Consider the following 14295-nt stretch of genomic DNA (forward strand, 5'->3'; position numbering starts at 1 on the left):
TGCATCTTACTGTGTCCTTTCGTGGTGAAAGGAGCTAGCGATCTCTCTAGAATCTTTCAGTGTAAGACAGTAAGTTCATGACCTAACCACCCCAGAGCCCTCACCTCTTAATATATTTGGAGCTTAGGATTTAACATGAATTTTGGGAGGATACATTCACACCATTGCAGAGAGGTTAAGTTAGGTTATTCATTGTGCAGCCAGGACAACCCACTTTCATGCTGAAGTCTGCACTTGTAAGCATCACCTGGAATTTCTTTTTATTAATAGAACACAGCAAAATTTATACTGGATAGGCAGGAGCTTGGGTTAAAGTTGCTGCTTGTTCTTTTTTACCTCCATGTTTTTATGTGTAATTCCAAACCTGCAGAAAAGTTGAAGGAGTGATACAATGAGCAACCGAATGATTTTACCTAATATTTATTGAATATTTTGTCACATTTGTGCTTTTACACCTTCTTTACCCACTTCCCTCCCTCCCTCTCTCTCCCTCTGTCACGTTCCACTTCTCACTTCTGCTTCCCTCCCTATACATATACACATTATTATTATTAATTTATTTTTACTGTGTATTAGGAAATTTCAGACATCAGGAAACTTCACCCAGAATTTCTTAAGCATATGTCACCTAGGAACAAGGTATTTTCCTATATTACTACAATATTGTTATAAAATTCATTATCTTATTTAAAATACTTTACAGTGATATAATAATTATAGTGTATGCTCAGATTTCCTCAATCATATTAATAATTGAGATACTGTTTTATAGCTGTCCTTCTAATCTTAGATTTATTCAAGGATCATGAATTCCATTTAATTTTCATATCTTTATAGCTTTTTAGTTCAGAGCAGTTCTTTCCATTTTTGTGTCTTGGGTCATTGATACTTTTGGAGAGTTTAGGCCAGTTGTGTTGAAGAATGTTTCACAATTTGGATTTGTCATGATTATGTCGATTTTATTAAACAGTTTTGACAAGAATACTGTTTAGGTAATGTGTGCTTCTCTGTGCACACGATGTCATTTTGCTGCATTATTGGTGATAAGGTGATTACTTAGATGAATTGATACAGGCTGCATTTTTTCTTTGTAAAAGTGCCTTTTTCCCTTTGTATTTAAGAAAATATCTGTAGGATGGTGCTGTTAAGGTTGTATGATTCTTTTTCTCTACGTTTTACCCAGTGGTGTTAGCATTTGTTGGGGATCCTTGCCTGAATTAATTATTACATTGGTGGTTACAAAATGTTGATTTTGTCATTCCTACTCCATTTACTAGTTGGTGTTATTCTATAAAGGAGAATTTTATTTCCCCTGTTTTAATTCAAAATGTTGCAGTTCTTTATCAATGTATAAAATACTGACAGTATTTAGTATTATACATACAACAATTGTTGTCATTTTGGTCAGTTGCAGCACCTTCAAACTAATTCCTATGCTTTTTTGACTTGTCCTGGTCAGGTTCTGAGAACTTCTTTACATCCTGCCACAACAAGGTATTTGGGGTTCACTCTGTACTTTACTTGCTCCAAACCTGGAATCAGTCCTTTCTGCAAGGAACCCTGATTCCTTTAGTGGGGAATGGTTCCTTTAAAGGGGAACTGCTCATATTTAATTATCTGTCCTTTGCTGTCTTTATGGGGTCAGTTATTTCCAGTACAAAAAAATGAGTGGATTCCAGACCTAAGACCCTTCTGTGTCTTCCTAGAAGTACTCAGTAATAAAGTGTCTAAACTGAATTATTTCTCAGAATGAAGTGAGTTACAGGCGATGTCGGTGACTTGCCATGGGAAATAATTGGATGTTGTTTAGAAAATTGGCATTGTATTTTTTTTCCCTCTAACTTGGTGGTGACATGTGAAGGTGAAAACAAGTATTTGTATCCTTTTTCCTCTTATATAATCCATGCTTTTTTTCCTGTGGTGTAGTGACTTAAGAGTTGTTTCCCTCTTTGTTCTTTTCTGCTCTCTGAATTAAAATCTCCTTAGGTAGGGAACCTTGTAATCCAGCTCCTTAATACTTTGTATTTTGAACCTGCATGTTGTATTCATCTGCACATACACTTTACACATTGGTTTGTGAACACAATCTACAAAACTCACATGAATTTAGGGTGTTTATTGTATTGAACATTTATGCTGGAGCCTGGTTTTATGGCTCCTTATGAGGTCTGATGATTCAGAAAATCCAAAATAGATTTGGCCTGAGAATTGAGATCTTGTACACCCTAATGGCTAATGGTCCAACAACTTGAGAATGTCCTGCTATGGGACTCTATGTGAAATGAGACATGTCCTTTCTACAAAACTTTTTTTCCTTGATTTTTAAAAATTGAAGTATAGTTGATTAACAGTGTTGCGCTAATTTGTGCCATACAGCAAAGTGTACAAAAAGGTTTTGCATTGAAGGTGAAACTCCTTAAACCTATCTATATATTCCTTTGAAGTGGTAACAAATAAATAAGTTGTGAGGAAATTGCTATTAACATTAAATTTTTTTTTGGCCATGGCATGTGGGATCTTAGTTCCCTGACCAGGGAATTGGTGTCCCCTGCATTGGCAGCATGGAGTCTTAACCACTGGACTGCCAGGGAAGTCCCATGTTTTGTTGAAATATTTAAAACTCTATCCCTGTGGAAGAAACATGGAATATATTTTTGGAGGAGTGATGTTGATCACTTCCAGAAGTTATAGGTAGTAAATATTTTAATTACATGGCTTATGTATTTGTTCTTTTATATGTGGATGACTAGTCTAAGAGTACTTTAAAAATTAGCTGCCTGGCAACATAAACGTGCAGATATTAAAATGAATTGCATGCCTTCCAACTATTTCTGTTAACTTGGCTAAATTTAGAACCCGTAGAGCTTCTGCAGAATTGAAATCTCAGGGGATTTTAATAGTGAAGACAGAAAATATTTGGCTCTTCGAAATAAGGTAGAAAAAGCATAGCTTCAAATTAATTTTTGCACTGTCACCTGGGCTACTTAATTAAGGCACTGAGGCCAGTGAAAAGTCAAACTGTTCTGAGAATTTTATTTGACTGTTGCTGAAAATTTGTTGGAGTTTAGATTCTGGGTGGTGAAAGGGATAATTTTTTTCCTCCTCCTAGGTGAATTGCTGGAGGCTATCCACTCTCCTTTCTCCAATGTCTCTTCAGATTATGCTTGATAAGTGCAGTTCTTTATACTTCACCAGGATGGATGAGGCAATACATCTGAGTTAGAAATCAGGTGAGCATTATGGTTGGGTACTGGTGGGTGAGTTTTATGACACTAGAATTGTTTCGCTTATGTGTGGATTCAGACTAGTCTAGGATATTTTGAGGAGAAACTTATTCAGTGTATATTTAACTGTACATGAAATAAAAATCTCTTGGTGGAGTTGGATAGACATAAAAAGTAGCAAATAAAAGGAATGGTAGTTTGAGTAACTAATTTAAATGTAAGTTAAAATAGGGACAGATTTTATAGAGAGTGTATGTGATGTGTTTACTACCTGACTTGGCAATTGGAAATGTAAGGCTTTGGTGCTACTATGGTAAGAAATTTTGTGGACATTAGAAAAATGCCCCCAAATTATTGTAAACCAAGAAAATTCCCAGAGTGGAATGTGGGGTTTTTTTATTTTCTGGCCCTGAATTTATACAAATGGTGAAATGTAAAAAAAATTTAAAGAGAAATCTGCATCTTATCTTCATTGTCAGCCCATGTGCCTTTTTTTCTTCCTGCTTTCAAAACCCTTACTGTTCAGTAAGACAAATGTCATGAGGAGGTAGTAGGGTGGTTTTCTGTTCTTTTTTTGCTTATCTCTTCATAAATAACACGGATTTCTCTTACGATGAGATGGAAAAGTGAGTTATTTTAAAACATTTTTAAAAAGGATAAAGGGGCTATAAATGAACTCTTGATACTTGTAAGTACGCTAATAGACTTGTTTTCTAGTACTCTTGGATTCCAGTTAGGTGGTGAGTTCTTTTTTCCTGGGCTTTGTGACTATTTCTTTGGGCAGACTTTCTTTATATTATAGCTGAAATTTTGATTAAATAATTTTCAGTGTGTTTAATCAACCACTTAGATAATAAACTTTCTATTTAAGCCTAGTAATGTATAATTTTGTTTTTGTGAAAGAGTATAAATACTCAAGTTTCCATTTGAATTCTGGGAGGAAAGCTTGTGCTTATTAGCTTGCCCTAGCTTTCTGGAGACTTACCATTCTGATGTTATAAAGGGAAACTCAGTTAAATTTGAAAAAGACAATATTATATGCTTCTACTAGAGTAAAATTTTAGTACTCTTTGGGGTGACAGGGAAGACTGAAACCCTAGGTCCCACGGATTTTCAGAGACACCTTGAGTATCAGATAAGGTATTTGGGACCATTAGAAAAGTCTTGGGACCATTTTAAGGCTGTGGGATCAAAAAAATTTTTATGTGCATTAAAAGACCTTACTGGCTAGCTGTGGAGATAAACTTGATAATTTATGAACAAAACAACAATAGATATAGTAGGTTAGATTCTATAGTATAGATGGAATGTTGTAGAATTTAGTTGTATCTAACTGTGCAGTATGCTGCTGCTGCTGCTAAGTCACTTCAGTCGTGTCTGACTCTATGTGACCCCATAGACGGCAGCCCACCAGGCTCCTCTGTCTCTGGGATTTTACAGGCAAGAACACTGGAGTGGGTTGCCATTTCCTTCTCCAATGCATGAAAGTGAAAAGTGAAAGTGAAGTCGCTCAGTCCTGTCCGACTCCTAGTGACCCCATGGACTGCAGCCCACCAGGCTCCTCCATCCAACAAATATAAAAGAAAAAAGAAATCAATGTAGGAAGTAGGGGTAGAGGTAGGAATTGAACTGGGCTTCAATAAAAGATTAATATATAAAATTCATTTCAGTGGCCATATTTCAAATATAATATCTTTCTGAGAGTTGGTTATTTAAGTAACTTTACTATGGAAAATTTCAAACATGTGAAAGCAGTGGAATAGTTAGATGAACTTCCATATGCAGTTGTTAGCTTTTGGCTACTCTTATTTCATCTATAATTCTATCCCCTTTTCTGACTGTCTTGAGAATCTGGTGTATAATTTCACTCTGAATATTTCAGTATATACCCCTAAATAATGACTTTAAAGACGTAATATCAATACCATTTATACTTCTAAAGTAATTAACAGTAATTCCTGAATATTAAATATCTAGTGTTCATATTTACCTGACTGTATCATATTTTCTAAATAGCTTGTATGTTTAGTCAAATAAAGTCTGTATCTTGTAGTTGGTCAGTATATGTTTAAAAACCACTTAATCTGAATAATTTCCCCTCTCCTTTTTTTTCCCCCCCTGTGTATTTGTTGAAGAAACTTGGTTATCTGTCCAGTAATTTCCCACAAAGTGGATTTGATCAGATTCAGATTCAGTGTTTTTGGCTAGAATACTTTATAGTGTACTTCCATTAGGAGGAAGTGTGTGATGTCTGTTAGTCCAATTTTCATGATGTCAGCCATTGATGAACCTTGTCTACGTCTTTTATTGAATTTCATTAGTGGTTATAAAATGATGATATTCAATTTGTATTATTTTAAAATTTATTTTAGCTGGAATTTTTTTTAGCAGTTTTATTTTTTAATATTTATTTGTTCTATTTTTGGCTACTCTGGGTCTTCATTGCTGTGCGTGGGCTTCCTCCAGTTGAAGTGAGTGGGAGCTACTCTTTAGACGTGGTGTGCAGGCTTCTCATTGTGGTGCCTTCTTGTTGCAGAGCACGGGCTCTAGGGTGCACGGGCTTCAACAGTTGTGATGCATGGGCTTAGTTGCCCTGCGGCATGTGAAATCTTCCTGGACCAGGGATTGAACCCATGTCCCCTGCATTGGCAGGTGGATTCTTAACCACTGGACTACTAGGGAAGTCCTGGAATACTTTTATAAAGGGATACTTCCCTCATTATTTACTTGGTTGCTTTCAGGTGTATCTTATACAGGAAAGGTGAGACAGTTGCTTTGAATCTTTATTTTAATTAATGAATCTTTATTTTCAAAATAGTTTGTTCACTAATATCCTGCAAAAGTGACTGATAAGTTTTTTGAATTGTCATTATGAACTCATCAATTTAAATATATTGATGTGTTTCAGTTTCATTTCTTTTTGATTCTTAATGATATCTCATTGATTAACTCATAATGGCAAATGGGAACCTCTTTAAGTTGGCTTTAGTGTCCGTTTGGCTGCAAGTTTTGTGGGATCTTAGTAGATTAAACCTGGGACCTTGGCAGTGAGAGTGGAGTCATAATCACTGGACGGCCAGGGAATTCCCTCCAGTGTTCTTTTCATGTGACCCTCCTAGTTTCTTTGTTTTCTGGTCTGACCTGATATTCAGAGATCCTCTTTTCCATTTCCATTCATGGGCATGTAACAGCCATTACCCCTTTTTTGGGAAATGATGTTTAGAAGCTACAGTCTGGGTGCAAGAGGCACTACTGCTTAGTGGATTGTTCATTATTTCTTGCTGTTTTTAGTGAAGAAGACTAGGAAATAAGGTTTTTGTCTTTTTTTTTTTTGAAAGAAAGTGTATTACAAGTTTGTATCAGTATTTCCAATTCAAAGACAGGACTATAGATTTAAGTTCAGTATCTTTAATCTTATGGATTTGTATTTTTCAAATTGTGAAGGTAATAATGTAGTTATCATAAGACATTTAAATAATTCAAAAAATGTAAAAGGTGAAGAACCTGACTCTACCCCAGAACCATTAGTTAACTACTTAACACAATTAATTTAAAGCCTTCATAGTGGGTGTTTTTTTCTTTTTTTAAAATTGAAGTATAGTTGATCTACATTATTAGTTTCAGGTGTACAGCATAGGGAGCCAATATTTTTACAGATTATACTCAGTTAAAAGTTATTACAAGATAGTGGCTCTAATTCCCTGTGCTATATAGTATATCCTGTTGCTTGTCTATTTTATATGTAGTAGTTTGTATCTCTTAATTCCATACCCTTAATTTGCTCCACACCCCTTTCCTCTCAGCTTTGGTAACCACTAGTTTGTTGTTTTATATCTGTGAGTCTGTTTCTTTTTTGTTTGTATTTTCATTTGTATTATTCTAATTTTTCCTTATTTTTCCTTTAAAATTTTTACTTATTTACTTTTAATCAAAGTGTGGTTGACTTACAATGTTGTTAGTTTCTGGTGTACAACAAACTAATTCAGTTATATATGTATACATATTCTTTTTCATACTCTTTTTCATTATGGTTTTTTATAAGATACTGAATATAGTTACCTGTGCTATACAGTAGGACCTCATTGTTTATCCATTCTATATATAATAATTTGCATTTGCTAGTCCCAAATTCCCAATCCAACCCTCCCCTGCCCCCTATTGTATTATTTTTTAGATTCTGCATATAAGTGATATACAGTATTTATCTTTCTCTGTTTGACCTATTTCACTAAGCATAATATTTTCTGGGTTCATCCATATTGCTGCAGATGGCAGGATTTCATTCCTTTTTATGGCTGAGGAATATTTTTTGTGTATTGTGTGTGTGTGTGTGTGTGTGTGTGTGTGTGTGTGTATCTCAGTCTCACATCTTCTTTATCCATTCATAGGTTGATGAACATCTTGTAGTGGTGGTTTAGTCGCTAAGTCATGTCCGACTCTGCAAGCCCGTGGACTGTAACCCACCAGGGTTGTCTGTCCACGGGGATTCTCCAGGCAAGAATACTGGAGTGGGTTGCCATTTCCTTCTCCAGGGGGTCTTCCCAACCCAGGGATCGAACCTGGGTCTCCTGCATTAGCAGGCAGATTCTTTACCATCTCAGCTGTGAGAGAAGCCATGAGCTTGGTTACTTCCTTATCTTGGCCATTGTAAATAGTGCTTCATGGATATTGGGATGCATGTATTTTTTTGAATTAGTATTTTCATTTTCTTCAGATATATGCCCTGGAATGGAATTGCTGGATCCTCTGGTATTTCTATTTTTAGTTTTTTTTGAGGAAATGTCATATTGTTTTCCATAGTGACTCTTCCAAATTATTTTTCTCTGCATCCTTTCCAGTGTGAAGTAAGTCAGAAAGAGAGAGACAAATACCATATGATACCACTTACATGTTCATAGCAGCACTATTCACAATAGCCAAAACAATGAGTACAACCTAAATGTCCATCAACAGATGAATGGATAAGGAAGATAATGGTACATATATACAGTGGAATACTACTCAACCACAAAAAGAACAAAAAAATGCCACTTACAGCAACATGGATGCAACTAGAGATTATCATACTAATTGAAGTAAGTCAGAAAGACAAATACCTTATTATATCACTTATATGTAGGATCTAAAATATGGCACAAGCAAACCTGTCTACAAAACAGAAACAGACTTGTTGACATTGAGAACAGACTGCTTGCCAAGAGCCAGGGAGAAGGATAGACTGGGAGTTTGAAATTAGCAGATGCAAACTATTATTAGGTTGGTGCAAATGTAGTTGCGGTTCTGGACCATGAATTTTAAATACATATAACTAGGCTCAAAGAGTCAGACACAACTGAAGCAACTTAGCACACACGCAAGTATGTCTTTACTAATCAAGATAGGAACCGTTATAATCAACACATTTTTAAATTTTATTTTATTTTTCAATCAACACATTTTTGCCAGTGAAAAATGTTTGTTTATTCCTGTAGCGTGGATATCTGTGCTTCAGGATTCGACAAACTCTTGGAAAGCATTTTCTGCCTCCTGCTGGTTGTGGAAGCATTTTCCCTGCAAAAAGCTGTTAAGATGCTTGAAGAAGTGGTGGTTGGTCAGGTGAACGTGACAGATGAGGCAAAACTTCGTGGCCAATTTATTCAACTTCTGAAGCATTGGTTGTCCTGGAGAAGAATTGGGTCCTTTCTGTTGACTGATACCGGCTGCAGGCATTGTAGTTTTCAGTGCATCTCACTGATTTGCTGAGCATACTTATCAGATGTAATGATTTCGCTGGGATTCAGAAAGCTGTAGTGAATTAGACTGGCAGCAGACCACCAAACAGCGACCATGACCTTTTTTTTGGTGCAGGTTTGGCTTTGAGAATGCTTTGAGCTTCTTGGTCCATTCACTGAGCTGGTTGTTGATGATTGTCATATAAAATCCACTTTTCACGTCATGAGCCAATTGCACGTCATGATCCAATCAAGAAGTCGTTCGTTGTTGTTGCCTAGAATAAGAGAAGATGACAATTCAAAAGGACAATTTTTTTGATTTTTGATTAGCTCATGAGGTACCCACTTATTAAGCTTTTTACCTTTCCAGTTTGCTTCAAATTCCAGATGGTCGATGTTGAGTTCTTTAGCATCTTCTCATGTAATTTTAAGAGGATCAGCTTTGATGATGGTGTTCAGCTGTCGTTGTTACCTTCCGATGACTGACCACTACGCTCCTCATCTTCAAGGCTCTCTTCTCCTTTGGAAAACTTCTTGAGTCACCACTGCACAATGTTCGTTAGCAGTTCCTGAGCCAAATGCGTTTTTGATGTTGTGGTTGTCTCCTCTGCTTTTTACAACCCATTTTGAACTTGAATAAGAAAATCACTTGAATTTTCTTTTTGTCTAATATCATTTCCATAGTCTGAAGTGTGTATAAAACAAACAACAAGTAATGTCATTAGCAAAAAAACATAGAACAAGAAATACACATTAAAATGATGTATAACATAACTATATTTATTTAAGAATGTATTCCAGTATCATGACAAATTTCAACAGTGCAAAGCTGCAATTACTTTTGCACCAGCCTAGTGTGTGTGTGTGTGTGTGTGTGTGTGTGTGTGTGTGTGAGATAAACAACAAGGTCCTACTGTAGAGCACAGGGAACTATATTCAGTATCCTCTGATAAACCATAAGGGAAAAGAATATGAAAAAATATATAGTATGTATATAACTGAACCACTTTGCTATACAGTAGAAATGAACATGACATTGTAAATCAACTATGCTTGAAAAAAATAAAAAATTTTAAAAAGACATTAGGGATTAACATTTTCTGAGGCTGGAAAAAGAAAGATGAGAAGTTATTCCTAACGTAAAAAATTACATATTTTTAGATTTGCTCTTTGAATTGATGTCACATTTATATGGTATAAGGTTCTACTGAAAGAAAAAAGTAGAGTGAAATTTTCTTCTTGTTCCTACGATATAAACCAGTTAGTTCCTCTTTCCAGGGGCAAGTAGGGTTACCAGTTTTTGTGTATCCTGTGCACTTACAAGCATGAAATATACACATACATGAAAATGTTTCTATGTTCTTTTCTTCCTTTTTCAAAAAATGATTGTCTCACACTTTTCTTACACATACATCAAGTTGTACGTGTTGTGATTCAGACTTAGAACATAACATCAAAAATTTCCTTATTCTTGTTTGCATCTGTACAGTATTATGGGCTGTGTATGAAGTTTCTATCATTTACAATATTTATGGTTATTATTGTGCTGTGTTACCAGTAAGGTTTTTAAGGCAAATCTCTACAATTTAAAATGCTTTTAGGGGAAGAGTTGAGCACAGGGGCGAATCAGGAGTAGTTATGTGTGTTTCTTATTTAAGTAAGTTACATACATTTTTGTAAGCATTTTCCCTACTCTTTTCATAGTGACTTGTAACTCCTCAAAAAAAAAAGCATTTTGACTTTTTTCTCAGTTATAAACAGTGCTGCATGAATAACTTTGTACATATGTTATTTTGCATATTTGTAATAATTATTAAGATAATTTTCTAAAGGTATATACTTTGAAGTTTTTATAAACATTGTAAAATTGACTTCCAAATATATATGAAGTTTACATTTCCACCAGTAGTTGATTCAAGATTTGAAAGATAGGATTTAGTCATGGTGGACACATATGAAATAACCACTTTGAAATGTTTCCACACATGTATATTTGGTGTGCAATCAGCTTAGCCTAGTTCATTCAACACAGTTAACTGAGTGCCTCAGAACCAATGTAGTCTTTGCTCTCATAAGCAACTATAGCTGATTAAGCTATCAGGAAAGGCTTTCTGCAAGAGCAGAGCCTTGAAGGACAAGTGGGGCAGGGGAAATTCTAGATCAGCAGTTCTCAAATCTTAGTCTGACTTTTTAACTCTTTAAAAAATTATTACAGACTCCAAAGAACTTTTATTTATGTGGGTTATATTTGCCAGTATTTACTATTTAGAAATTAAAACTAAGGAAACATTTAAATATTTATTAATTCATTAAAAATAGTAAATTCCTTCATATTAATGTATGACACACTCTAATTTTTTATATATAATTTTAAATTAAAGATTGCACTTCATTTGCAGTTACTGAAAATATTGGCTATATTCCCTGCATTGTATAATACATCCTTATATCCTATTTTATAACCAAAGAAATGCAAAAAAGCAAAATGGCTGTCTGGGAAGGCCTTACAAATAGCTGTGAAAAGAAGGGAAGCGAAAAGCAAAGGAGAAAAGGAAAGATATACCCATTTGAATGCAGAGTTCCAAAAAATAGCAAGAAGAGATAAGAAAGCCTTCCTCAGTGATCAATGCAAAGAAATAGAGAAAAACAATAGAATGGGAAAGACTAGAGATCTCTTCAAGAAAATTAGAGATACCAAGGGAACATTTCATGCAAAGATGGGCACAATAAAGGACAGAAATGGTAGGGACCTAACAGAAGCAGAAGATATTAAGAAGAGGTGGCAAGAATACACAGAAGAACTGTACAAAAAAGATCTTCACAACCCAGATAATCACGATGGTGTGATCACTCACCTAGAGCCAGACATCCTGGAATGTGAAGTCAAGTGGGCCTTAGAAAGCATCACTACGAACAAAGCTAGTGGAGGTGATGGAGTTCCAGTTGAGCTATTTCAAATCCTGAAAGATGATGCTGTGAAAGTGCTGCACTCAATATGCCAGCAAATTTGGAAAACTCATCAGTGGCTACAGGACTGGAAAAGGTCAGTTTTCATTCCAATGCCAAAGAAAGGCAATGCCAAAAAATGCTCAAAGTACTGCACAGTTGCACTCATCTCACACACTAGTAAAGTAATGCTTAAAATTCTCCAAGCCAGGCTTTAGCAATACATGAACTGTGAACTTCCAGATGTTCAAGCTGGTTTTGGAAAAGGTAGAGGAACCAGAGATCAAATCGCAAACATCCGCTGGATCATTGAAAAGCAAAAGAGTTCCAGAAAAACATCTATTTCTGCGTTATTGACTATGCCAAAGCCTTTGACTGTGTGGATCACAATAAACTGTGGAAAATTCTTCAAGAGATGGGAATACCAGACCACCTAACCTGCCTCTTGAGAAACCTATATGCAGGTCAGGAAACAGCAGTTGTAACTGGACATGGAACAACAGACTGGTACGTCAAGGCTGTCATGAGAAACACTGGGCTGGAAGAAGCACAAGCTGGAATCAAGATTGCTGGGAGAAATATCAATAACCTCAGATATGCAGATGATACCACCCTCATGTCAGAAAGTGAAGAATAATTAAAGAGCCTCTTGATGAAAGTGAAAGAGGAGAGTGAAAACGTTGGCTTAAAGCTCAACATTCAGAAAACGAAGATCATGGCATCCGGTCCCATCACTTCCTGGCAAATAGATGGGGAAACAGTGGAAACAATGGCTGACTTTATTTTTCTGGGCTCCAAAATCACTGCAGATGGTGACTGCAGCCATGAAATTAAAAGATGCATACTCCTTGGAAGAAAAGTTATGACCAACCTAGACAGAGATATTAAAAAGCAGAGATATTACTTTGCCAACAAATGTCCATCTAATCAAAGATATGGTTTTTCCAGTGGTCATGGATGGATGTGAGAGTTGGACTATAAAGAAAGCTGAGTGCCGAAGAATTGATGCTTTTGAACTGTAGTGTTGGAAAAGACTTGAGAGTCCCTTGGACTGCAAGGAGATCCAACCAGTCCATCCTAAAGGAGATCAGTCCTGGGTGTTCAGTGGAGGGACTGATGTTGAAGCTGGAACTCCAATACTTTGGCCACATGATGTGAAGAGCTGACTCATTTGAAAAGACCCTGATGCTGGGAAAGATTGAGGGCAGGAGGAGAAGGATACGACAGAGGATGAGATGGTTGGATGGCATCACTGACTCGATGGACATGGGTTTGGGTGAACTCCGGGAGTTGGTGATGGACAGGGAAGCCTGGCGTGCTGCAGTTTATGGGGTCGCAAACAGTCAGACATGACTGAGCGACTGAACTGAACTGAGTTTCTGCCTCCCACTCTCCCACCCCTATGTTGCCTGCTCGTGCCCGCCCCCCACCCCTCCCCCTAGTAACCACTGATTTGTTCTCTGTATCTGTAAGTCTGCTTTTCTCTGTTCATTAGTTTATTGTATTTTTTAGATTCCACATATAAGTAACATCACATAGTATTTGCCTTTCTCTCTTTGTCTTATTTCACTTAGCATAATGCCCTTCAAGTCTACCCATGTTGCTGCAGATGGCAAAATTTTGTTCTTTTTATGGCTGAGTAGTATTCCTGTGTGTGTGTGCACACGTGCCTACATGTATGTGTGTATATACACACCCAGTAGTATTGCTGGGTCATATGGTAGTTCTATTTTTAGCTTTTTGAGGAGCCTCCATACTGTTTTCCACAGTGGCTGCTCCAGTTTCCATTCCTGCCAACAATGTATATGGATTCCCTTTCCTCCTCATCCTTGCCGACATTTATCATTAATGTTCTTTTTTCTTATAGCCGTCCTGTGAGGTGATGTCTCATTGTGTTTTTGATTTCTATTTCCAGTGATGTTGAGCATCTTCTCCTCTGCCTGTTGACCATTTGCATTTCCTCTTTGGAAAGTTACCTATTCAATTCTTCTGCCCATTTTTTTATAATATACTTTTTAATGAAAACACTAATTTTTTTAAAAAATTTATTTTATTGAGGTATAGTTGATTTACAATGTTGCTTTAATTTCTGCTGTACAGCAAAGTGATTCATTATACAGAAACACACATATATGTACTTATTCATATTCTTTTCCATTATGATTTATGACTAGATGCTGAATATAATTCCTATCATCCTGTATATGATAGTTTGTATCTGCTAATCCCAAACTCCAAATCTATCCCTCCCCCACCCCCCTGACCTTGACAACCATAAGTCTATTCTCTGTGAGTCTATTTCTGTTTTGTAGATAAGTTTATTGTGTCTTTTTTTTGTTGTTGTTTTAATTTTTGGCTATGCTATGCTGCATGTGGGATCTTCCCTGATTAGGGGTCAAACCCATACCTCCTGC

At 36.2% G+C, this 14295-nt stretch overlaps 1 protein-coding gene across 3 annotated transcripts in view; it reads left to right on the plus strand.

The window, feature by feature from the left end:
* R3HDM2 (R3H domain containing 2) overlaps window positions 1-14295 on the plus strand; it is a 160856-nt gene that overhangs the window by 28430 nt on the left and 118131 nt on the right. For 2 of the 3 annotated variants that reach the window (XM_068970703.1, XM_068970704.1), the window contains exon 1: window positions 3182-3230. The exons of the other annotated variant lie outside the window; for it this stretch is intronic. The gene's annotated coding sequence lies outside the window, so the exon portion shown is untranslated. Of the gene's footprint in view, window positions 1-3181; window positions 3231-14295 lie in introns of those variants that run through there. 3 annotated transcript variants of the gene reach the window in all.

The sequence above is a fragment of the Capricornis sumatraensis genome, chromosome 4 (genome assembly GCF_032405125.1).
Source record: "Capricornis sumatraensis isolate serow.1 chromosome 4, serow.2, whole genome shotgun sequence".
NCBI classification, from domain to species: domain Eukaryota; kingdom Metazoa; phylum Chordata; class Mammalia; order Artiodactyla; family Bovidae; genus Capricornis; species Capricornis sumatraensis.